This window comes from Arvicola amphibius, chromosome 6 (genome assembly GCF_903992535.2).
Source record: "Arvicola amphibius chromosome 6, mArvAmp1.2, whole genome shotgun sequence".
Lineage (NCBI taxonomy): Eukaryota > Metazoa > Chordata > Mammalia > Rodentia > Cricetidae > Arvicola > Arvicola amphibius.
This window is the reverse complement of record NC_052052.2, coordinates 101,318,763-101,345,867: the sequence shown is the minus strand read 5'-3', so window position 1 is coordinate 101,345,867 and position 27,105 is coordinate 101,318,763. Positions and strand designations below refer to the sequence as shown.

General features: G+C 42.8%; 1 protein-coding gene across 5 annotated transcripts in view; it reads right to left on the bottom strand.

Moving 5' to 3' along the window:
* The window catches only part of Bend7 (BEN domain containing 7), an 84,171-nt gene that overhangs the window by 12,338 nt on the left and 44,728 nt on the right, over positions 1 to 27,105 (bottom strand). The window lies entirely within an intron of this gene.

The following is a 27,105-nucleotide window of genomic DNA, read 5'->3' as shown; positions in this document are numbered from 1 at the left end:
ATTGCACAGAGATGTTCTCACTCTGATCAAACGCAGCATTGCACAGAGATGTTCTCACTCTGATCCTTAAGAACTCAGCACTCGCCGGGCGGTGGTGGCGCACACCTTTAATCCCAGCACTTGGGAGGCAAAGGCAGGCGAATCTCTGTGAGTTTGAGGCTAGCCTGGTCTACAAGAGCTAGTTACAGGACAGGCTCCAAAGATACAGAGAAACCCTGTCTTGAAAAAAATTGAAAAAAAAGAAAGAAAAAAAAAAGAACTCAGCATTCAATGTAAATAATACTGCTGTGCACCTTACTGATTGTAAGACTCAGTCTAGGTAAGAATCAACACCCTGCACACTGCGGCAGATGTGAACAAAGACCCCACTAAGTGCTAACATACAATATATAGTCACAGTGAAGGACAAAAGAGAGGCAGGATACGGGGCCCAGGAAAGCCACAGGGTGTGACCACATGTGGGGTGTGGAGTTCACATTTCTGCCTGGCTCTGCTCCTGAGGACCAGTCCACCCGCCTTTTCACTGGCTGCCTGTGAGGTCAGTAAGCCGTTGCAGCACACTGCCTGTGTGATATTTAAAATGTTGCTAATTTCAATGTGCTAAAGGTCTCTTTCAAAGAGAAAAGACACAGGAAAATATTGACAGATTTAATTATACAAAATTGAAATTCCCATTCAATGAAAAACAAACATTTTAAAAGAGCCACAAAACCTGGCCACATTATATATGCCTGAGAATGTTCAATATCTTTAAAGAGTACACTCAAATAAAAGAGCAAGTTCAATAGTCCTGTAGATCAATAGTGTATTTGAAGTATAAAATACTAGGGAAAATGTTTAACTAATATGAAAATCAAAGAACTGAAAAGTTCACATTCTATACCTATTCTGAGTTAGAAAAACAAGGTCAAGAAGGCTGAATTTGATAGTAGCAAAATTGTGGTGACCTGGCCCAGTCAAACTTTACTATTCATATAAAACTGGGATTTTTTTTCCATGGGAAATACGAATAAAACAAAATGAGATTCATAAAATGGTTACACTCCTGATCAGCAATGTTACTTCTAAAATCGAGTCCTAAGGAAATAGCAGGAAGAGGGGAAAAGCCCTGTGTGTGGACTCAGACGCGAGCAGTCCAGCTGAGCAGGAAAAGATGACTGCCATGGTGGATCTGCAGGCCACGGGGAGAGGGATTCCCTTTCGGAAACGAATACTTGTCCCAGTTAACCAAGCGTCCAGCACAGGCGACTGCCACTCCGTGGCGAAACAGATGATACAGTCGCCACAGAAGGGAAGGAGAGGTAAAGGCGAAACATCACAGACTTTGGGTGGACACTTGTGGGGCGCTCACGTGATGTGGCTGGCGGAAGGCTGGACAGAACAGTATAGGGAAAGAGGCGAGGACAATGCCGCCTCTGAGTCTGCAGGGATCAGTATCCTGAGATAACCTCAGGGATGATGCATCGCCGATGCCATCGTCATGCACTTCAAATCAATTCAGATTACTCGATGACAACTAATACAATGTCAACACTAAGTAAGTTGTATTGTTGTGTTATTTAGGGATAACCACAAGAAAAAAGTCTACACACCTCTCTCTGAAGACCAGGCCCTTGTACTCAGAGATCCATTTTCCTCTGCCTCCCCAGAGCTGGGATTAAAGATGTGCACCACCACTGCCTGGCAAAAGCCTACATGTTTAAAGCATGTACTTTACCACTGGGCTATGCTGCCAACATCAAAGGTAGTGTGTATGTGTGTGTGCACGCGCGCGTGCGTGTATGACATGTTTTTTTCCCCTTGCGTATGTTCAATCCCTGTTTAAATCTGTGAATGCTGAACTCACTGAACACGAAGAGCCACTGTACATGAGGAAAAAAACTGCTAAGAAGAGAGAACATACAGAGGGGAGGGCACCTGGCTGAGCACAGTGGTGGAGAACATAGGGCTTAGGAATAGATGATGAAGGCAGAGAAGCCCACACAGAAGGCTAAGGGGCTCAGGAAGAACAGCCAAGTGGCTCCAGAGCATTAGGGAGACAGTGGCGTGGCAAGTGTCTGCTGAGAGCCATGGAGGGAGTAGCCACCAACATCCCTTTTGAAACGCCTGGGCTTAGAGGGTGGGGAGGAAAGAAAGGAGGAACGATGTTGTAGGCTGTGTGAGCAGGCAGCATGGTAGGGGAAAACAGGACGTGGGACAAAGAAGCCATCTCGGAGGAACCAGGGGTGACAGGATGGAGAACTGAGGCAGAGGGGCCACCTTCAAACAAGATGGAAAACCAGAGGAAGAGATGTGTTGATAAGAGGCGGCTCCAGATGTGAGGCCCTAGGCTCCAGAGACTCTGTGAGTTCAGTGCTGAGGTGCCAGGGAGAGGGAGAATGTGGGGAGGTTTGGAATTGTTGACAACTGAGGACAAGCGGTAAGGTGCTAAGCAGTGAATGGGGGTATCAGGCTGAAGGGATGGCCTGGGGTTAGGATTAGTGGAACAGTTTCAGCAGCAGAACGGGGGACTTAAAGCCCTTGAAGATGCTAGGAAAATGACACCAGAGAGGGGCTGACAGACAAACTCTGGGATGCTGGGGTATAAAACAGCAGAGCAGTGTGGAAGGATGCTAGGTATGTCAAGTGAGGCGGGTTAGCAAGCAGCAGAGGAAGGCGGGACTGCTGAGGTTCTGAGACCACGTGGCCAGGGATCAGTAGATTTTCATGTGCACAGGGGAGCGAGTCACACCGGACAACAACAAGTTGTTGGAGGGAGATGTACAGATCTCCTAAGAACTTTAATGGAAAGGTCCTTGGCAGTCTTACATGAGTGGGGAGCGGGGAAATGGTCAGGAAGCAGAATCAAGGAGCAGGGCAGTATGAACCAGGCGACCTGCTGTAGGTTTGTAGGGCAAAGGAGAGCAGCAGCAGAGGAAACAGGTCACATTCCTGGGCACAGAGGGGTCCTCAACTTCCTGTACCAGGTCCTTCATTTATTCTCTCTCTCTCTCTCTCTCTCTCTCTCTCTCTCTCTCTCTCTCTCCCTCCCTCCCTCCCCCTCCCTCCCTCCCTCTCTCTCTGTTTTTCGAGACAGGGTTTCTCTGTGGCTTTGGAGCCTGTCCTGGCACACTAGCTCTTGTAGACAAGGCTGGCCTCGAACTCACAGAGATCCGCCTGCCTCTGCCTCCCAGTGCTGGGATTAAAGGTGTGTGCCACCACCACCCAGCCAGGTCCTTCATTTCTTTGTCTCCCTCAAAGCACCCAGTACAGTGAAGAAACTCAAGAAACCTGTGGTGAACGAATCATTGGAGTTTCTAGTCTAGTTTCTAATGTTAGCAAACAACAGAAGCTCTAAAATACAGACTAATTAGAAAATGGCCTATCTGAATGAGCAGGGAGTCTTAATCAGTCAAACATTTAAATAAAAAAGATTTTATCACACCAAATGCTCACAATAACATTTATTGACTGCAAACTGTCAAAAGGTGCTTGAAGTTTGTTTTAATAAAATTTAAAGAACAATGTATTTGTATCTAGCGTTCTATTCACTTATATGAAAAGGCATACTACAAAAATGACTGAATAGACTTTTATGAGGTAAACATCTTTCCACTTATAATGCTATGTATACAATTAATTTCCATAGCAACCTCTTTTCTTAGATTGTGAAATGTTTGTGCTCAAATTATCACACATTAGCAAGTTGTAGTTCCAAAATAACGAAGTAGTCCCAGGCTATGCCAATGCCCGAGCGGCTCCGCTTGTGCCAGCAGCGGCGTTTAGAAGAACCACAGGGAGGGCTGAAGAGTGCTCGCTCTCACACTGTGAGGGGCTGCAGTTCAGACCTTTACAATCCACCCTTGAGCGCAGCATCCCTTCACTCGCTTCAAAAGGCGGCAGCTTCTGCTTATATTTTTTTTCTTCTTTCAGTTAAAACTTTTCTGCTTTCAATAGAAAAAAAATCACCATCCCCTGGGCCCGTGACTAAGACCTTTGAAGGCACAGCGCAGGCTTCTCAAAAAAAAAAAAAAATGCCTACACAAACAAATACTTCCACCAGGCACATTATTGACATTCTGATTCATGGATTACATCCAAACTTCAAAGGGACTTTTAACTAGAATTTACCTATTGAAGATGAAATTCTATTCTCTCCATTACAATCGCAGACGAGACCTTAGAACAAGGCCGAAAGATGCCATTGCACTGATGTGAAAACAGCTGATATGCTGTGTGAACAGAGGTATGGAGTAAGCAGAATACATTTTGCTATCAGAATCTATAGCTAAAGGTCAAGCTATTATCCTGGTAACAGTTCCATTAGGAGTAATGATGTGAAAAGTGGCATTGCATTAATGCACTGGGTTTCCCACTACGTTAATAGTGGGTCATTAAGAATCATAGTAGGATAATTTGCATTCATCCTCAGAATGCAATAGGTTCTAAAAAGAAATTTCCCTCCTTCCTATTTTAATGCATCGAGGAGACAGGAGGGCTAATTTTAAACGAGCCCAAATAATCTGAACAAGTGGAATGAGACCAACGATTAAACTAAATAAAAGAGTTTAAGCATCTACTTTGCTTAATATAATTTGAGGTCCCAAGGCACAGAGAATATGTTAAGTCACCAGGGAAATGACAAATGCTTGAGTAGATCTGTACATGAATAATGACTTTCCCAGATGCTTGCATTCATTTGAACCATGCCCTTTAATTGTTTATAAATAATGAATAAGCTTGTGGTGGCTGAGCAGATCCTTCCCCAGGAATGCAGCTTTTAATATAATCGTCAATGAGCTCGGTACTTGGTACAATGAGCGTGTCTGACACACCAACAGGGCAGACTGGCCATGCCCCCCAAGCCAAGTTCAAGGGACTTCTTTTCTGGATCTTTTCTGTACTGGAAGAACAGAGCATGGTCTTTTAAAGGACACCACTGTGGCATGCAGACACCCTAAGGAGTGGGGGATTTGTAGAGATTCAATCTCTCTGTGGTTTATTTAAGAATCCCAGCCAGCAATGATAACACACTTTCAGCTACAATGACTCAGGTTATAACTCAAGTGGGAACTAAGGTTTGCATGGAGGAGATGTGGAAAATGGGTCTTCATTAGATGCCAAATTCCCTAAGGGACCACAGCCTTTGTAGTAGGATCCCAACTGGGGACCACTTGCAGAGAAGGGTTCAAAAGCAGAGTGAATCTTGGGCATTGATGTCCTCACATCCTTCTCTGTTCTCTTTAAGTTATTGCTTTAGCATCCCATGTGCTAAGCAGTTTATGTAGCTCATTTAATCTTCACAGCAGCCAGTAGGGTGGGGTATCGTGATCTTAATTACAGATGACAAGATCCAAGTCTGGGCAAGTTAAACAACTGATTTGAGATTGCACAGCCAGAAAAGATTGTTCCCCATAAAACTTTTTAGGTTTTTTAATCTTTGGTTTTGTAGGTGAGTATAGAGGTATTTTGTAAGAGAAAAATGGTCAGATCCTAAACAGGAATAGAGCAATGATTAAGTAATATTTCCATGTTGAAGATGAATGTTGATGTTATTTTCAACCACATCTGGGAAGAGAAAACTGGCAGATCTCCTGTTCCTGTGGCCTGTAATCCTCAGACCAAGGAGACCAGTTGAGTAAATGAGAATAAGCACACATGGGAACTGGGCCCTGTGGGGGGCAGATGTATGGAGTTTTGAACTCTGAGACCTGGTGATATGCTGCAAATGTCCAGGAAAGCAAAAGCCCAACACTGTCTCAGGGGGTGAGAGCTGGACCCTCAGAATAGTGGTTAAGGATAATGAAATCATGGCATGCAGAGCTGAAAGGCCCTGCTATATCAGATATAAAACCAGAGCTGGGGGTGGAGGTGGGGAGGCAAGAGGAAGAACCCAGCTGACAAAGAGAGAAAAGAAGAAAGGAGATGTGCAGAGAGAAGGGAAGTTATGGAAGTGCAGGGAATTCAGGATACAGGATGCAAGCTTGCAGGCCAGGCCTAGGTGGCTTGTCCCCAAGGGTACCTGAGTAATACCCACTTCAAACCAAGTGCGTCCGTGAAGACTGTTTCCCACAGGCTGAAGGAAAGCCCAAGTCTTCATGTACCATCAATTATGTCAGAGCACAAACTCTAATGCCACCGGACCGCCAGATGCCCCAACTATCTTTCTCACCACTGGTCTCTGTGCACTCACACATCTTAGAAGCACAGCATGAGACACGAAGTCACTAAAGAGCTTTTGAGAAGTGACTGCTTTAGCTACAGTTTCTCTCACCTGTTTGTTGCTTGTTAAGGCCAGTTAAAGTGAATGATGCTGTCTGACCCTGTGCACAAACAGGGTGATGCTTTTTTTTTTTTTTTTTTTTTTTTTTTTTTTTTTTTTTTTTTTGGTTTTTCGAGACAGGGTTTCCCTGTAGTTTCTAGAGCCTATCCTGGATCTAGCTCTTGTAGACCAGGCTGGTCTCGAACTCAGAGATCTGCCTGCCTCTGCCTCCCGAGTGCTGGGATTAAAGGCGTGCGCCACCACCGCCCGGCTGGTGATGCTTTTTTTTTAAAGATTTATTTATTTATTTATTTTTATTATGTATACAACATTCTGCCTCGAAGTATGCCTGCACGCCAGAGCAGGGCGCCAGATCTCAGTACAGATGGTTGAAGGTGATGCTTTTTATCTTGACTCTTGACACCATGTGGCCTTATTATAAAAATAACATGGGCTCATTCAGGAAATAATTATCCAATACCCACAATGTACCAGGATATACTGGGTGCTAATGAATAAATGGCCTCTTGTTCTCAAAGAGTCTGCAGGGAAGTGGAAGATTGAGGCAAATAAGAGGTCGAGAACAGCAGAGGGCAGGGCGTGGTGGTGCACGCCTGTAGTCCTATCGCTCCTAAGAGTTAGGCAGAGGGAGTGAAAGTTCAAAGCCAGGCTGAACTACACAGTGAGACTCAGTGTCCAACAAAAACAAAATAACACAGCAGAGATCAAACCAATACAGCAAAACCTACACAAGATCAGAGAGAAGGGGGCATTTTACCATGCTCAGGCTGTAGGACAAGCATCTGGGGAAAGCTTTTGTATGAAGTGATGGCTAAGCTTTTCCTTAGGGGAAAAGTAGATACTCAAGAAAGACAAAAGCAGTTGATGCAGAGACGAATAACCGATCATAGTCCAACAGTAAGTGACAGGTGAGTGCTCGGCCCTAGATGGGATATATATATATATATATATATATATATATATATATATATATATATATATATCCAACCCCGCAAGGCTCAAGGAGAACCACAGAAAAGGTAGAAAGGACACAAAAGCTGGTGCATGAGAAGCGCTATGAAATGCTGTCCTTTGGACATGACATGACCAGTCCATTTGTGAGCCCACAACAGCTTTGGTTACGCGCGTAAGATCTAGCCAGTAAACATTCCATCACGGATGGGAAGAAGGCTTGTGAGGCCCCACCCCTAGCTGAGTATCTACTGTCAGTGGATGGCTGATAGAGTAGCATAGGCTGCCAAAGCTCCAGTAGATGACCTGACACCCATGAGCATGCAGGTACCGTGTGGGATAGGATGGGGGTGGGATGAAGGTAGGAGAGGGGATTTGGGTTGGACATGATCAAGATACATTATATACATGTATGAAATTGAGAAAGAATAAAACAAATGTTTGGAAAAGTTTGGATGGGTGAATGGATGGATGGATGGACGGATATTTCAGACACTGGGAAGGTTATGAAGACACACCCTGAAGCTCTCCCAGGTGGCTGCAGTCTCGATAACCATGGAAGCTCAGGTTTCACACTGATGAGGGAGAAGAAAACAAGGTCCTGGGAGCAAGAGCAAGAACCCAGCCTCTGCATAAAGCTGTGAAGACAGCAGTGATCGACCAACAACACAGCGTGGGAAGCAAAAGGTGAGCTCCAGCTAGCCTTTGCAGGGAGAATTTTCTTTTGTAAATTTTAAATGCTTGGATTACACCTTGAAGAAGTCTGGGGTTTTATACTGACATTATGGATGTGTATAAGCATGGCTGTTGGTATCCCTGGGTCCAGACAAAAGGAAGAGAAGGGAAGAGAAGAGTCACTTTGAAAAGAACTTTTGCAATCCGTGTCATGGAGAAAGGGGAGAGGGGAAGGGGAAGCACCCACTACACATAAATTCTTCTTAAACAATGAAGCATACAGGAAACAATTTGGCTGAAGCCAGATGCAAGAAATCAGAATTAGACTCCCACTAACATAAGACAAGGAATAGTAAGGAAATTTATTTAAGATGTTGAAGGAAGGACTTCATTCATCAAGAGAAGAGCAAGGCCTGGCCAGTGAAGTGGCTCAGACAGTAATGGAGCATGCTGACAGGGCTGATAGCCTGAGTTAGACTCCTTACGGTGGAAAGAGAGTCCCTGACTTCTGTAAGTTGTCCTCTAATCTGCACACATGCATTGGTTTATACACACACACACACACACACACACACCACACACGGGCCAATTATGAAAATAATAAAATATAACTTAAATTAAAAATATGAAGTAGTTAAAAAAGAATTCAGAATGGGGCCAACAAGATGGATCAGTCAGTTAAAGGACTTGCTGTACAAGCCTGACGACCTGAGTCTGATCTCTGGAATAAAAGAGAATCAACTTCACAAACTGTCCTCTGTCTCTGTCTCTCACACACTTTCTCCCTCTAGTAAATAAATATGAACTTAAAAAAATCAAAGATAAGGTTAATAAAAAAATTAATATTACTGAGACAGGACAGAGCAGGCAAGCACTGATTGTAACACAGCATTGAAGAGATAGACAACAGACAAATTAGGATACAGAAAAGAATAAAAAGGTCCAACAAACACAGATGTTTCAGAAGGAGGGAAATGAGAGAACAATGGAAAGAAAATATAAATTAAAACATCCATATTTGATGAATCATAAACTCTGGGTTTCAAGAAGCATAACTACCAAGCAAATTAATAATAAAAACAAATATATACCTAAACCTGGAGTAAAGAAACTAAACAACATCAACAGCAGAGACATCTGGAAAGCAGCTAGATGGGACAGAGAGTGTCTACAAAAAAATCACAGACAGGCTGAGAGCAGACTCCCAGCAACCGATCCTAGAAGATACTGAAACGCCTTCTAGTCACTTTGAGAAAAGTCATCCTTCATCTAAAAGAAAGCTAACTAGAACACTGTTTGATTGATGGTAAGGATGAAATAGATTCTCGGAACAAAGACAGAAGAAAAGTGCGTGTAAATTCTGTGCAAAGAGCATTCATATATCCCAAGATGGCCCTAAACCCACCATGCGGTCAAGGATGACCATAAACCTACTCTCCTCTTCTACCCCTCAAGTGCTGAGGTTCCAAGCACGCACCATTACGTGCAGTTTTGTTTGGCACTAGAGATCAACCCCAGCGTTTGTGCACGCTATGCAAACACTGTACCAACTGAGATACATGTGAACACCCACATGGATATGCACACATATACACACAAAGTACATAGGGGAAAAGTAAGAGAATGCTATTAGATTGTATGAGCAAAGAGATTTTTCAAAAGTGGTCATTAAAAAACACAAGGCATAAAGAAAAAGAAACCTGGCTGTCGATCCCAAATTCTATATGATGAAGGGTAGCATGCGCAGTGCTTGTACAAGCTGGGAGATGAGTGGCAGTATTTGCAACACATGTGGCTTACAAAAGAACTCAGACAGACAGTGAGGGCACAATGACCTGATAGAACAGGAACCCCCCAGAAATGCACAGGAGAAAAAGCAGCAATAAGAGAGGGGAATGCTGCCCCATGCCTTAGGGACCCTCTCAAGTGTCAGCTGAACTCCGGATGACGGGTGAAAATTCAAGTCTGGCAACACTAGATACTGGTAAAAGCGAGGGCAAGTAGGATTTCTTATACACTGCTTGTGAGAGCCACTTGATAACGCCCAATGAGGCTGGCAACCTTGTTCCCTGTTAGCCATTCCACTACCCAGTGTTTCCCTTAGGAAGACTCAGCTATAAATTCCAGGAGACAAAAGATGACCAAGGACATTGCAGGGGAGGAGGGCGGGAGACAACCTCACAGCCTCAAAGACTGCAGAAAGGAAGGGCTTATTGTGCTGTGGCTGAAGTTGAAATGAACATTCTAGAGTAACATTATTATTCTATATGCTATATTATAATAATATTGTGAACATATACTTTTAAAAACAGGACTTATGAAATAAAACCTAGTGGCAAAAGTATGCATCTGTTTCCATCAGTTTGTTAAGAACAGTAAATACCATTTGTGGATACACAGTTACATAGTAAAATTAAAAACAGGAATAAAAAAGATATTCATGAACTTCAAGTTAACTTTGAAACAGTAAAAAGGGAGAATGAAAGATACAGGAGCATTCTGATTCTTAAAAAGTAAAGAAAGGCTCTGCAGTAAATACAACACCTGTCCCAAATCTGGGTTAGTAAGGCAGAGAGAAACACCAACTTTGGCAAACACCTTCCCTGTGTTCACGATGAAGACTCCTAGTTCTACCTCTTAGTCTCAATACTGTGCTGGTGGGGACAAATGCCGCACTTCAGACACTGTGAACAATCAAAGTTTCTCCTAGGATTTGCCATAGAAAAGTTAATTTGATCACCCCTTAGTCACACACCTCATACACACTGGTCTGGAGGGAGCACCGAAAGCTATCCTTAAGAGGGAGTGAGGAGGCGGCTTGGCATTTCTCGAAAGGGACTACCAGGAGATACAGTGTCGATCTCGCCCTTCAGAGCTCTGGGTTCTCAGTTAAGGCCTCCCAGAGTTCCTGGGTCAGAGGGGATTCCCCCCAGGAACAATGTCTCTTGTTCATCTACTCAACAAGAGCAGAGCTCATGTCTTTCATTCACTGTTGACACACACGAGGCAAACATGGACAGAACGTTCATATAAGACTGTGGATGAAAAACTTGGCTCTGGTGTATTACTTATCCTGAAAGAAGTAAAAGAGGGCATTCCTTTTTATTAGTTTTCACTTTTATAGCTGTATCGTGGGCTTTGTGTATGTGCTCATGTGTGTGCAGGTGTAGGTGCCCGTGTGCAACCACACACACAGGCCAGTGGAGGACAGCAGGTACCCTGCTCGATCGCTCTCAGCCTTATTCCTTATTTAAATAAAGGAGTTGAACCTGGGGCTAGGCTGGTGTCTCTGCCTCCTACAGCAATGAGGCTACAGGCACGTGCAGCCGTGCTCAGCTTTTTATGCGGGTGCTAGAATAAAAACTCAAGTCCTCATGCTTGAGCAGTAAGTGCTCTTACCTGCTAAGTCACTAAGCCACCTCCCAGCCCTAAGGAAGGATTTCTTTCCTAAATGCCATAGGTCTCAAATCACAGTGTCCAGAAACTCATTTCAGATTTGATTTGGTAGCAATGATTTAGTATACTTCACAAACTAACATACCCTAAAATTAAGGCTTCACTGAGACTCAGCATTGCAAGCAATCGTGAATTTAATGATAAAAGAGTGTTCTCTGCATTATATATTTGAGATTGCTGCAGGAACTAGTCATGTAGTGTGCTGTACAAGGTCAGCAGGCAAGTATGGTAAAGTTGGTCCCAATGACCACCTACTACTCAGAGCTGACTGCTACTGTATAGGACTAGTATTTAAGTTGGTGGTCAGTATGAAGAGTCTTAGACGTGCATAACATTGATCCTCAGCCATGTTTAGTTAATTCTATAGGCTTACTACTGAGAATTGAACAAAAACTTCTGAACCATAGAATTACTGACTTGGAGACTTTGAAGACCAGTCAAGGCACACTCTTACACAGAAAAGGTAATGTTTCTGAAGCCTAAATGGAGCTCAGGAACAAACCTGCAGCTTATAATGCCCCTTTCATTACCCCCAACCTGGTGGGAAATGTGAGGTTTAGACAACAGTTTCATCACAGTGATTCTCAAAGACCTGAGACTAACAGAGTCTGGAAGAAACAACATATCCTTTGCCTGCCTCTGCTCTGTTTGGCTACCGGGGCATCTCTGTCTGGAAGGAAGGGCTAAAAAGTGCCTACAGTGAGCTCTCAAATTAAACAAAGCTAATTTAAATTTATATCCAGTTAAGAAAGCCCACAGCAGAGCTCATTTATAACTCAATGATTGGGAAATATGACTAACACTTTCTGTTGGCAAGCTGTGATACAACATACCTTTGTTTAACGCATCTGGTAGAATTCAAGGAATAATATTTGCAAAATATTAATACCTAGAATAACAACAAGCTTTGATGTAATGGTAATTTACTGTTTAATCCATTTTTTTTTTTAGCAAAGAAAAATGTTTCAAAATGACATATTTATAGGAACTCTACTTGAAAAGTACCTTGGAAATCTTTAGTATAACTCATTTATTTTATAGACCAGGAAGTTACATATCAAGTAAAACAAAAACTTGAAGATTGAGAATCATCAAAAAGGCAGGCAAGCGGCATAAAATGGGATGCATCCCACCATCTCTTTTTGCCCGAGCACTGCACCATGGAACTCGCCTATGCTTGTCTGCTCTTGAGACAAATGTCTGGATGAGAATGTAATGAGTTTTTCCTAGTTCTTAAAGCTAGGGTTTCTGGGTAAATGAACTTACGAAGTCAGTCCATGGTTACAGAGTTTATATCATAGCTAGTAAGTCTGGAGAAGGCACCCGCAACTGCCAGTGTAAGTACGACCCAGTGAGAAATCTGATCACCATTTGGTCCTCACAGCCATCATAATGCAAATGTGGGCTGAAGGGATACAATTAAGAACACTTGCTGCTCTTGCAGGAAACACTCTCTCCCTCCCTCCCTTCCTCCCTCCCTCCCTCTCTCCCTCCCCCTCCCCCCAGGACAGACAAATGTGCACACACGTCTGCACATCTCTGCACAGTGGATGTTAAAGCAAAGATGCTGGGTCTCATCAGCGGGATTTTTTTCCTTTTTGTTTTTTTTTCTAATTGAGATTGGCTTTAGGAAAATTCTGGGTTCATATTTTGAGCCTTACAATCAAGTCCCCAACCTTTTCCATTTGATGCCCTGTCTCTGAGGTTTGCTATGAGGACAAGTGCTAAGGGAAACACATGGCTGGATATGTGTAATGACATACTAAAAGAGGCTGACATAGAAATGCCAGGAAGTAACGAGTTAAACCTAACTATGGATTCCACTATTGGCTTTACTCAAACTCAAACCCTACAGTAAATTTACTGTATTTTACCTTTTCAAGATGACTTTTTGCAGTGCAAATGAGAAGAAGAGACTCCCTCTTGCATATGATGGAGCTCCTTCTTTGCTCTCAGAGAGTAACTAACACATGTTTTCAGAGCCCTTACTGGAAACAAATTTGGTTTTGTATTTGGATTACCTTGATGTTTTTATCAATAAGATTTACAACATACTTGATCAAGACTCATCACTTGATCTGTTGCCGTTATTTCTTTTAGCCTCTACACCTGTCTTCCACCCGTTCTCGCGGAACAAAGCCATCTCTCCAGCCTGTGTTTAAAAACTACTCTTTGAGTGAAGATAAATTGTCTGCTTGGTTCTTTCCTTCCTTCCTGAGTTTACTGGGCATTTGCTATGCAAGTGGCATAGTTTCAAGCATCAAAGAATTTAAAAGGTAATATAAAAAAATACTCTCTGCCCATAGGAACTTACAGTCTTATTGGGAAGACTACATGCCAAACATCAAAAGGATGACCACAGGACCTCATTTTTCTGTTTTCCCAATGAAATTATAACAGCACAGATTTTATCCCTAAACTGCTCCAACGTAGGCCATCTTCCACACAAACTATGACGAGCAAAGCACAGGGTTAGGACTTACGGTTACACCATGTAGGCAACGACTACTACAAGGATTTAGAGAAAGAGGCAAACAGCGGAGACAGGCATCTCGAGAAAGTCTCACAGGTGACACAACAATGGTGGGGCCTGGCCAGGAACAATGACCTGGATCTGTCCAGAAAGAACCGAGAGACCCTCAGAGAGAGTGTAAAGCCAGAGTAAAAGTCCAACAGTGTACAGCGTCTGGGGGCTGGTGCCCGAGCACAGGTGGCTCTCCCTGTAGGAAGTACTGGGAAACACCATTACAAGGAGAGCGAAATCAAGTTTTGGGCAGGCTAGAAAGACCACAGACTAAATTTGACTTGATTTAGTCAGTAAATAAAAGCTAAGTACGGAAAACAACACCACAAAATTTGGTTTTACAAGAATTACTTGACTGTTAGTATGCAGTATAAAAGAGAGTAAAGGCATATGCTGAGGGGGACGTTTGAGAACACAGTGACGCGCAGAGAGAGGGGGTCAGCAAAACAGAAAATAAAAATAAATATGAGACGATGAACAAAAAGAGTGAGCAGGGCTGGGCAGGATAAGTTGCAAACAGACAGAGGCACTAAACGTGATTCTGAGTTCTCAGCCCTGCAGGGCAGAACGTGTCAGTGCGTGGCTGAAGCAGGTGCTAGGACTAGTGGACTCGGGCCACACTGAAGAGGACGGCTACGTCAGAGGTTGAGCCAGGCCCTAAACACTATGGTTAGGTCACAATGTCCTGCGTGTCTTGTGCTGGGCTGTCACTGGCTAACTTGCCTCTGTCCACAGGTCTCACTGGGGTGTGGTCCTATTTAGCTGTGCCTAACTAAACTAATTCAATGCGGTACATTAGGATACAGAAGGACAGGGAGCCACTTAAATATTGGATTTGCTCCAATCCAAAGAATGGGGTAGATAGGAAGCTGTTAAGACTGAGTATGAAAAGGTTTCTGAGAACTACTGTGAGTGAAGGCAGAGCAGCATGCAAGCATGCAGCATGTTCCAGCAAGCACAGTCCGGAAGTTGTGTTTGCAGAAAACTGTAGGGAGCAGTGGTGAGATGCGACACCCAGAGTCACTGTAAAAGGAAGCAGCCTTCTCTTCTAAGGCAGCGTTTAGCAAGATGGACACAGCCAAGCTTCCTCTTACAGAAAGATGTGTTTTAGGGGCAGCCCCCAAGTCAATGACAATTTTGATTCCATTTTAAATAATTGTATTTTAAAAGGTTTTCTTATTCAAAGCTTACATACAACTGCAGTCTTTCTGTGGATTTACCATTAGTCTGTAATGCTATAAAGACAATACATGTCCCATGATCATTTGTATATAGACTTTTAGGACAGAAAAATTAGCAAATACCAATTTTCTAATGGATATATTTTTGATGCATATATTGTATGACCTGTCAACACTATCTTATGGAACTGAACTGAAAAATGTTAGTCTTTTTTTTTTTTTGGCAGGTCCCAGAAAAAGCTACAAGGAATGTGACTGACAATTCAGGACTTACTATACAATTCTGCTAGGAACATCTCAGATCCGCAGACAATTCAGCAAGCTGAGAAGAAGGTTGGCTGTGTGGGAAATACCTGCTGTTCATTGTGTGGGACCACAGCTAAACTATATGGTATCCCTATGCAGATAAGAGAAGCGTCCTTCTTCAAGACACCGCTCTCACCTGCTGGGAAACCTTCATGATAAATACACAGACTGGCAATGCCAACAAGACCAACAGTGACCATCATGCTATGCAATGCAGCCGTGCCTCAGTGACCCTGTTTAACTGACAGAAACTTCTCTTGACAGGAGGTTGTCTCTGTGAACTAAAAGTAGTGTTAGAGTGTTAAAGTGCAGGTTTGGTAAGAATTCAGCAACTGGGAATTACAATTGAGATTTTGGATATTAACCCTAAAATGGTTTCTACCCATGCATGAAAGGCTGAAGAAAAATCGAGAAACACTACCAGCTTGTTAAGGCTCCACATCCCCAGTTGCTCCGTACATGGGAAACAGATGGACCAATAGTTCTGAGGAAGATGAGAGTCCCTTTGGGCGTATAGAAGACCAGTTAATGTGGCATTCCTTTCTGTATGCTATGAATATGTTTTTATTATCATTAGTTAATAAACTACTTTGGCCTATAATAGGGCAGAATAGAGCTAGGTAGGAAAACTAAACTGAATGCAGGGAGAAAGAAGGCAGAGTCAGGCAGACACCATATAGCCACCCAAGAAGCAATATGTGAGGTAACAAACCATAAGCCTCATAGTAAAATACAAAATAACAGAAATGGGTTGAGATGTTAAGAGTTAGTTAATAAGAAGCCTGAGCTAATAGGCTAAAAAGTATGTAATTACTATTAAGTCTCAGAGTGCTTACTTCATGAGCAGCTACAGGAGTTAGTGAGAGGGACCAGGGGGGTGGAGAGAAACCTGTCCAGGGGACGGGCAGAATGGAGAGGATTTGTAGCTACAGCCAGGTGTTGGGAGCAGTGAGACCCCAGATCCTGAATTTCTTGTAATCCCCTGATCTGAGTGCCTACAGCTGCTCTGAGCACGAGACCTTCAGGAGTTCCTGATGGCAGGAGAGTGGTTTCTGGTGGGTTTGGCTGGGGCGTGGCTATCTCTATATAATCTGCCCCTGAACACAATAAAGGGGGCATTCTTGGGGAATTCAAGGATGACCCGTGTCGCTGTCTGTCTGCCTGTCTGTATGTTTGTGTATTTTAACTCCTGCCCCTTGCCTGAAACTCAGTAACTGGGTTCAAGCGCACAGAGTGCAAGCGCACAGAGTGCAGACACGGGGGCGCGGTGCGCAGCAACTGGAGGTCCCAGCTGAGATATCGGGAACTAGGGAACGCTGAGAGGTCGCCCTCAGAAGGTGAGGGTGGATTGGGGTATATGTGTTAATACTGACGTCCTTCGCTCAGTTTGGCAGCAAGTGGAACTCCAACCGAGAAAGAGGGGTAAACGAACAGGGTTGTCCCCAACTGGAGGGGACGTTATGTATTGGGAAAAGATAGAAAGAATGTATATAGCTTAAAAAGATAAATGTGTACAGATGTATGATGTTGATTGTGTTGTCTTTTGTGTTCTGGACTGGAGAAAGACATTTGATTCTAGGAACTGCTAAGAAAGGTATCTTGACTTTAAAATATGGGCTTAAGAATTTAATGTTTTGGAAAGGAGGTTCTGTTTTTGTCTCCACAGACGATGAGAGCCTAAGGATTTATTCGATATTCATGTGATTTGAATCCCCGAGACCTCCTGAAATGTTGCAGTGGAGTGTGAGCGGCGGAGGCTCCAAGGCCAAGCAGTTCCAGGTGGCCAGCACTGAGGGGCTGCAACGAGCAAACCCCGGGACCTGCCTCGAGGACCAATGAGGTAAGAAAGCTAGGCCTGCTTCCAGCATGGGCCTCAGGGCGCAGAAACTCAGCACGACCTCTAAGGCATCTGAGTGAGACTGGAAAATGGCAGTGAATTGTAGTAAATACCCCTAAGAATGCAGTGTCCCAACTCAGCAGGAAGTAGCCAGACAGATTGACAACGCCCAAATTCCCTAAGTGGGGCCGCTTCAGTGGTTGCAGAGCAAGCCTGCTTCCCTGAGTTCTGCTCCACTCCAGGCACCAGTTTGGACCCAGAACAAATGCAGCTGGGGCTAGAAGGCAGCTGGAGCAGAGCTTTGCTAGGTGGCTGTGGAGGAAGGCACATTGCCTCAGCCCATTCGGTGCCTAGCCTGGCGGATGCCACAGCAGTGCCAGAAGTACATGTTACCTGGAGATACTGTCCCCTCATCCCCCCCGAATACTTATCAGACACTGTTTTATAAAAAATTTAGGGGGGAGATGTTGGGAGCAGTGAGACCCCAGATCCTGAATTTCTTGTAATCCCCTGATCTGAGTGCCTACAGCTGCTCTGAGCAAGAGACCTTCAGGAGTTCCTGAAGGCAGGAGAGTGGTTTCTGGTGGGTTTGGCTGGGGCATGGCTATCTCTATATAATCTGCCCCTGAACACAATAAAGGGGGCATTCTTGGGAAACTCAAGGATGACCTGTGTCTCTGTCTCTCTGTCTGTGTGAGACTGTGTAGTTTAACCTCCTGCCCCTTGCCCGAAACTCAGTAACTGGGTACCAGCGCACCAAATGCAGACACGGGGGCACGGTGCGCGGTGCACGGCAGCCAGGGATGGAGCAGGACACACACTGAGACTCACTGCGGCCCCAGTCTCAAGGAACCTGATTCACTAGATATGAGATGGTGCCTGAGTAACTTTAAGCTGCAAAATTCAAAAGGCCCACTCAGCGAAAACTTTTGTGGGTAAACTGTCTGAGTTCATCCCATTGGTCTTATGTTTCTGAAGCTAAATAATTTGCAGTAAACCGATTTCTGAGGACTCTAGTTCAATAACTAGAATAAGCATTAACTAGTTCTGGAGGCAAAAGGCTTTCATTTCATGTTATTGAATTTAAGCTTTATTAAACACACTCCATAGCTAACTTTGCCCACATTCTTTGCATTTGACAGGTTGCTCACCACTCGTCTGTTTTAGAGTCACCTACTTGGTGAGGTCACCTAGTGAGGTTGTGCCCTTTGTGCTTCCTCCCCTTTAGGCAATGGGCATGTGGGATTTATTTTATTCTGGCTTGGAGTATGGGTCTGTGGTATTGATTATTGCTGACATGTCTACAGCTCTACCAAATGCAATGCTCCTTACGGTCCGGCGCTAGGATCTTACTCATCTTTATGTCGCCCCTCCTGGCTCACAGAGCTTGGTATCAAAGGAATTCTCATGCATGTGGATGGCGTCATGAGGTTTATGAAAGCTGCTCTCATAACTTCCACAAAGTGTGAACAGCAACAGAATCTACCGCTCTGCTTGGTGAAGGCGTTGGCAGAACAAGTGCTTCACATGTAATCAAGGGAACTCAGTCACCAGACTGCCAAGGATGGAGAACGCATTTTCTTCAAGATTGTAATGTTCAGACCAGGAAGACTACTATTGTGTGTATTCACTGATTCCTTCATCTGACCTGGAATTGCTTTCCTTTCTTCCTGGTGAAGTAGTGAAGCTGACGACAGTGTTGCTTAGTCCACTCCTGGAGAGTCACTTCAAGTGTGTTGAAGCCAGGACCCTTGTATAATACAGGATTTAAAAAAATCCTCTTTAAGCCACAGTACAAGGCAGACAGAGCATTCAGATCTCTGTAAATTGGAGGCCTGTCTGGTCTACATATGTAGTTCCAGGCCAGTCAGGGCTATAGCATGAAACTTTGTCTCAAACAAAACAAAAAAGAGAACCCTTGAGTTCAAAGAAGGAAGAAGTAGTATTGTGAACATAATGTTAAGTCATTTACTCCAGACGAGAAAGAAAGCTTCAGGAAACTGGACATTCTAAAGGACAGCTGAGGAACTATGTTTCTTGGGATATGTGCTGCTGACATTTAAAACGACTATCAGAATCCTGACCATGGGTGTAGCTTCTCCAGGGAAGTTGGTGTGCTATAAACAACCAGAATCAGAATCCCCTGTGGTCACCTGATCAAAATCAAGATCTGGTGATGTTCCACATCTGCTGAACTGATCTTAAAGAACAAGCTCCAGGACCTAGATTTTTAACCAGCACCATAGAAGATGTTGATGCACATCAAAATATGACAACCACTCTGAAAGGAACTGGAAATTTAGGGCTGCCCATGCAGGACTGCTGGGGTTCAGCATACAAAAATTAGGTGAAGGCTGCAGATGAAGCTTCGGGGTAGAATGCTTGCCTAGCACGCATGAAACCACAAAGCTCTAGTTTTAAAGCCCAGTAACAACTAAACTCACCAAAATAAAACCAACCAACCAACCAAACAAACAAAAAACCATCTCAATGATCCAGACAAGAGCCAAGCTTTCTAATGTGATATTGTAGCTGCTATATAGTTATATCCTTTTTTATGCAGATTTGTGTATAAAAACACAAACAGGCAAATTAGCAGCCGGTCACTCATCTTCCAAAAGGATTCTTGAAGCAAAGCATTCATTAACTGGGTCTTGTTGCCTAACATCTAATCAAGAATTTAATTTACATACAACTTGGGGAGATAAGCTGTATGCGGTATTTGCTTTCGAGCTTTTGTTAAATTCAGTCCTATGTACTGGCAAGTATTAGAAGTGTTTCTTTCACTAGAGAAGGGACCAACCTTCTGTTTTCTTTCCTAGCATCAGAGAATTCGTTCTCAATATTTTCAGGAAAAGGCCTACCTTGAATCCAGGAAATAAATGGAAGGAGAGCTATTGTCTAACTAGAAATTCACTTTGAATATGCTTTGCATCAGTAATACCTGACGGATTCTCTTAAAACGCCAGTAGAGTTCTACAAAGAATCCAAAATGTTAAATTTTAAGAGAATTGTAAGGATGAGATACTTGATTTCCAAACATTTCTCCATGAAGAACATAAACTAGAAAAGGACTCTGGAGTCAGAGCGGACACTCTGGTGTGGAAGGTTAAGTAAGTTTACTTAAAGGTCATAGCCTCTGTCCTCTTGTACAAAGAGAAATCATCACCCTAAGGAATATGTGAACTTTCTGTGGAGTAATCCTTTTGTACAATGTGAAGAATTTCCACTTGGATTGGTTTAATAAAAAGTTGATTGGCCAGTAACCAGGCAGGAATTATGAGCAGAACAACCAAACTAGAAGAATGATGGGAAAAAGAAGGGCAGAATTAGAGGAGTCACTAGCCAGATGCAGAGGAAGCAGGAAATGAACGTGCCATACTAATAAAGGTACCACCATGTGACAGAGCCAATCAATTGTACGAGCTAGTTAGTAATAAGCCTGAGCTATTGACTGGGCACTTGTAATTAATATTAAGCCTCTGAGTGGTAATTTGAGAATGGCTGTAGGATAGGAAAACTCCACCTACACAAATTGAAGCCAGTATTTTATGGAGTTCTGAGAACAAAGAGAAGTTACCATAAAAAATAAGAATAAATCAGATACAAACTCCATGTCCATACTAATTGAAGTCTTTTGAGGTCAAATATAATAACAAATAATAAATTTTTAAAATAGTATATTAGCTAGAGAAATATGTCAAAGAGAATTGTATCCAGCCTATACTCAAAGTTTTTTTTTAAATTAATTTTACCATAAAGCGAATTATTTGCAGTAACTGTGGAAAATAAGAGAGCCTATTAAATAACAGATTGGACTGCCTATGTCTAGAGTCATGGACTAAAGTGGAGTTTAGATGGTCATTTCTGGAAAGCATGTGACACAGTGACATTAACTTTGAAATGTTTGGAATACCACTCTCTATAAGCTGTCCCTCCATAGTTCTAAGTCCTTGAGGCTCTCTAGACAGACCAGGGCTGCTCTCTCAGGAGAATGGCCAGGGTTGTTGAAGGGGGTAGTGTGATGGGCACCAACCGTCTCTTCCATTTGACATACATAAGTGATATCAATTGAATGAAAGGAGATTCAAAACTCCAGCCCAGTTACATAGCAAAACCTGTCTTACCTGATTACTACTAATTAAAAATCATAACTAGAGTTCTAAAAATTGCTTTGTTGTAACTGTTTTTGAAGATCATCTAGACAGTCAATGCCACATGTGGGTAACTCTTAAGACAAACTGCCTGGTCTGCTGAGCCCATCACAGAAAAAACTAAGGGGGGGGGGCGGTTAATGACACCTTTGCAGGGACAGCCTGCTGTGAGTAAGCAGATGGAGTGCAAACCCCCACGCTAGGTTTTGGCTACACAACCAAAATGATTCCCATCTAAGCTACTCAGCTTTACCCAGCACTGCCCCTAAGCCTCTAGCTAATGAGATAAGTGTTTCCTGCCGCTCAAAATATAAAGTTTTTATTCATTTATTTGTTTTGTTTTGTTTATTATTCTGGGGATTAAATCCAGTGTGTCACATATGCTAAACAAGAGCTCTACCTTCCTAACCATCAGGTGAGGTTTCCCTAATTAAGGATCCTTTCATTAGCAATACCCTAGTTCATACTTATCCATTAATTTTTAAAAGACTATCATTAAATATAAGTCCCTATTAACACATAAAATTATGTAAAAAGTACCATCTCTACAGAGAGGCTTATGTTTTACTTCTGAGATATTGTCATGGGGAGAATTATCACACAAAAAGCTTTGTTAACCATCCCCTAATAACCTTATTTCCCCCGTGCATTTTTAAAAAAATGAACGACAGTCAAAGCTAGTTTATTTAAGAAAATAAATATCACCTTGTATAATTCCTCTTAGAGTCTGGATTTCTTTTATGAAGGCTGCATAATACCAACCGTGAAACCAGATAGACACACAAGAAAAAACAAAGCTATAAATCAATCTCACTGACGAACAGAGATGAAAATAAAATCAATAAAATACCTGCAAACTGGAGCTGGAGAGAAAGCTCGGCAGTCAAGAGTGTTTCCTGCCTACCAGCACCATCTGAAACTCCAGTTCCAGGGGTCCTGAGGCCCTCTCCTGGCTTTCACAAGCACTGCACACATGTGGTGCATATATATACACTCACACAGGCAAAACACTCAGAAGAAAATAAAATAAATCTAACTTTAAAAAATGCTTGTGTGGTAGTTCGAATGTGATTGGCCCCCATGAGCTCACAGGGAGTGGCACTATGAGGTGGTCTTGTTGGGGGAAATACGTCACTATGGGAATGGGCTTGGGGGTCTCACCTATGTTCAAGAAACACCCATGTCTCAGTTTACCTCCTGTTGCCTGCAGGATCAAGATGTAACTCGGCCACTCTCAGCTCCTGCTGAACCTGCACCATGTCTGCCACCATGTCTCCCCCATGATGATAATGGACTACATCTGTGAAACTGTAAGCTACCCAATTAAATATTTTTCTTCATAAGAGCTGCTGAGGTCCATGGTGTCTACTCACAGCAACAGAAACCCTACCTAAGACAGAAGTTGGTACCAGGGACTGGAGTATTGATGATAAGCCTGGCCATGCTTTCATTTGAAGAAATATGGACTTCAGGATTGTGGATTAGAGAAGCAGTTAACGCTTTAAGTGCTGCTTAGTGGGTTATACTAGTAGGAGCATGGGAGACAGTGATGTTGAGTGTGACCTGATGAACCGTGGGGCCTGGCTGAAGGGGTTCCAGAGAAGACTATTAGTATGTGGCCTACAGATCATTCTTTTTTTTTTTTTTTTTTTTTTTTTTTTTTTTTTTTTTTTTTTTTTTTTTTTGGTTTTTCGAGACAGGGTTTCCCTGTAGTTTCTAGAGCCTGTCCTGGAGCTAGCTCTTGTAGACCAGGCTGGCCTCGAACTCAGAGATCCGCCTGCCTCTGCCTCCCGAGTGCTGGGATTAAAGGCGTGCGCCACCACCGCCCGGCCCCTACAGATCATTCTTATGATGCTTTGGTAAGAAAAAAAAAATATGCCTGCTTTAGCCCTTGTCCAAAGAGTCTGCCTGAGGCTAAAGTGAAGAGTTTTGGATTAATTCTATCTGCAGAGGAAATCTCAAACAGTCTAGTATAGATTGTCAAGTGGATATTGGTGGTAACAATTACAAAAAGTTAAGTTTTGAGGAGAAAAGGAGTACTAGAAAGTGGAATGGAGCTAAGTCCTGTATTCAAGGAGATAAAGAGATTAGGAAGTGGAAGAAAGGGAGGTGGTGACCTCAGGGCAAGATCCTAAGATTCCAACTTGTGGAAAGAAACTAAAGAAAAATTTAGAGCCAGGTGTGGTGCACACGTTTAATCTCAGCACTGGGAAGGCAGAAGCTGGCAGATCTCTGGGTCTGAGGCCAGCCTGGTCTACAGATCCCGTTTCATGATGGCCAAGCTTAGGCAGTGAAGGAAACCACTGAAAACAGAAAGTCAGTGAAGATGTAATTACAGAGGGGACTATGTTCAAGTCCTAGTAAGCAGCAGAACTTGGCAGTTTTGGCCACGTGGTTCTGGAATTAAGGGTAGAAGAAAGGGGCTATGGGATTTGCCTCCACAACTAAGGAAAGCTTCTGAGGCCAGGCATGTGTCAGGGGTGTCCGTGAATGGAGGCCTAGAGGTCATTTCGTGAAGCTGTGAAGTTGAAACCTGGATTACCTTGGAGACCACAAGATGCTGGAAATATCAGAGCTGTGGATACCTGCTGAGGAGAGCTGCTAGCATGGCATGGAACCAACCCGAGAGAAAGAAATATGTTGCAGTCAACAAAGCTGAAAGGAGTCGGAGCTCAGAGGAGCACTTTGACATCAGACACGGAGATGAGAAGTTCTGAGTTTGCCCAGCTGGTTTTTAGTCCTGCTTCGGTCCAGTATTTCCTCACCATGCTCCCTTCCCTACATTTCGGAATGGTAATGTATATGGTAATGTATGTTGGAAGTATGTGATTTTTTTTTGATTTTATAGGGTATTACAGTTAAGAAATTGCATGAATCTCAGAAGAGACTTTGAACTTTGGATTTTTAAACATTGTTGAGACTGTGATAGACTATGAGGACTTCTGAAGTTGGACTGAACGCATTATGATACTGTTACAAGCTTACAGGGGCCAGGGAGTAGAATGTGGTAGTCTGAATGTAACTGACCCCCATAAAAGCTTATAGGAAGTGGCACTACTAGAAGGTGTGGTTTTGTTGAAGTAGCTGCGACCTTGTTGGAGAAAGTCTGTCACTGTGGGGATGGGCTTTGAGGTCTCATATATGCTCAAGATACTGCCCAGTGTCTCAGACCACTTCCCTGTTGCCTGTAAGATGTAGGTCTCTCAGTTCCTTCTCCAGCACCATGCCTGTCTGCATGCCACCATGTCCCACCATGATGACAATGAACTAAACCTCTGAAACTGTCCCCATTAAATGTTTTTCTTTATAAGAGTTGTTGTGGTCATGGTGTCTCTTCATAACAATAAAAACCTTAACTAAGACAAATTGCAAAGTGAATCTAAGAACACATAAAAAAAGATCATCTACCATGATTAAGTTGGCTTCATCCCAGAGATGCAAGGATGGCTCAATATATGTAAATCAATATATGTAATTCCCATAACATTTCTGTTTCTACTAATAGGCATTTTACAGATTGTTGTCATTTTAAAATGGGTATTTTAATTAATCACTTTTGCTACTTCACTGCTATATAAATATAAAATTAACCATTTGTCTCTTCCAAGTTTATAGGACTTTTCAAAATAATATACAGCTGGTTCACTATTTCGTAGGGGAAAAAGTAAGGAGTAATGCGTACTAAATGTACACAAAAATCATTCTCAAATATGAGACAGCGACAACAGCAATCCAAATAGTTTTGGGATTGCTGTGTAAGAAGAAAGCATTTTACCACTTCTCCAGATAACTCAGACTCAAGGATTCTAGTTAGGAGAACGCTTCTCTATCTCTACTGACAATAAGAAAAAACTAGAAATAGTTATCCTGTAGGACCTTCAATAACATCTACTTCCAAAAATCATTTGTAACATAAACACTAAAACCATCTAGAGAAAAACATGGCAAAGAAAGATGTATGGGGGAGCTTAAGAGACTTATATTAATTACAATCAGTTTTGTTTCCACTCTCTCACTCTGTCAGTTCATTAGGAATTTATTAGATAAACTTATTAGACATTTGCAAGTATATTTTGGTGTGTTCATTCCAAACTGGTTATGAGAAGGCAGAAAAATACTTAGCACCAAACCTATTATGCTAATGAACTCAAGCACAAGTCAAGATGAAAAACAAAAGCCTGTCTACTCCCTCACTCAGCGTGCAGAGGAGGGGACTGCTGCCTCTACCCCATTCAAAGTCAACGACTGAGTCTATAAAATTAGCGGATGGCAGGCAGGCAGAGAGGGCAGGTGTGCACGGAAAGAAGAGCGAATACCCCCACCCAATGGGACCCAGAAGCTTCTACCCATTCTTCTTAGGAGAGATGACTTGGGGCTGAGCTCAGCGGGCTTAAAGAACTGGTGCTAGCGTGTTACTGTTCAGGCGTGAGGTCACTCTCTAGTCCTCTTCTACGACCTGAAGTAAAACTAGGAGGGAGCCACATGGACATGACGACAATGACTTCTCCTGGCGGCCTGTCTTAAGGCACCCGAGGGAAGCTGTGGCAAAGCCGCCCGGGTGCTGCGCTGCCCGGGTGCTGCGCCAGGTGCCCTGAGCTGGAGTCACCGGGAGATCAGCACACTCGGCAGGCACGCCCTTGAGTCCCTGCGAGTGACACAGGTGACACCGACACTGAGGACAAAGCTTGTTTCTAAGGACCTAGTAAGAAATCAGGTAAGATAAGGAAATAAAATGTCTTACAAAGCAGGCAGATGCCACTTTCACAGCCTAATAAAGACTACAGGAAGACACGGGGTAGTCTCTGAAGTGGGAAGGAAGCTTTCCAGTTTTCTGAAAGTTATTATGAATCTGATTTTTATCAGGATAAGTTATTTTTTTTAATTGGGAAAAGAAGTCAAAATATGTCTATAATTAGATAGGCATTTTGCCACAGCAACAGAACAAAGCCAGAACACAGTTTTAAATAATAAAAGTAGTATATGGGAATTTTGAGCTATTTGATTAGAATAATTTGCTTAATTTGTACTAGGAGTAGGGGCCTTGTTGCCATATTTAGTGATAGATAAATGTAGAGCTTGGAAAAATTAAGGCACACCTTCTTTTAGCATTTGTAGTGTATTTTGAAACTCTTGTCTGATGTCTAGTCTACTTTGTAACAGATTCTTAAAGCCTTGTCTGATGTATCAGTCTACCTGTAATGATGTATTTCATTACCATCTATTATTAAGCTGGCTCTTCTAATGTCACTATCATGAAATATGGTCACTTACAGTTCCCCAATTTCAAAGTGCCTTTATAATGTTAATCTGCTGTTCTGGAAAAAAAAAAAAAAACAACAGTAAAATCAAACCAATTCCTACGTGTATTTCAGAAATGCATCCGCAGCCAGACCCTTCTCCACTGCCAGTGAGTCCTAGTTACATCACTGACTTGTTTCCAAATTCTACAATCTTGTTTATAGTGTCACTGCAGGCTGAATCATTCTCTTCGTAAGTGGCAGAGACTAGGATGCTCTGTGGCACTTTCTATTTAATAGAACTCAACTGTCACTTTAAGTGAAAGAAATTTTGATGGACTATGAGAAATTCCTGTTAATGAAGGTGATGTCCTTCTGGCCGTGAACATAGGGTGTCTGGTACTTGCTAGCTCCATTTAAAAATTGGATTATTTTGTAAAGTTAATTGTGAATTTCCAAGTATCATTTAAACATTATTGAATTCATTTACTCATTCTGCAAGATAATGGCCAACAGACGAGG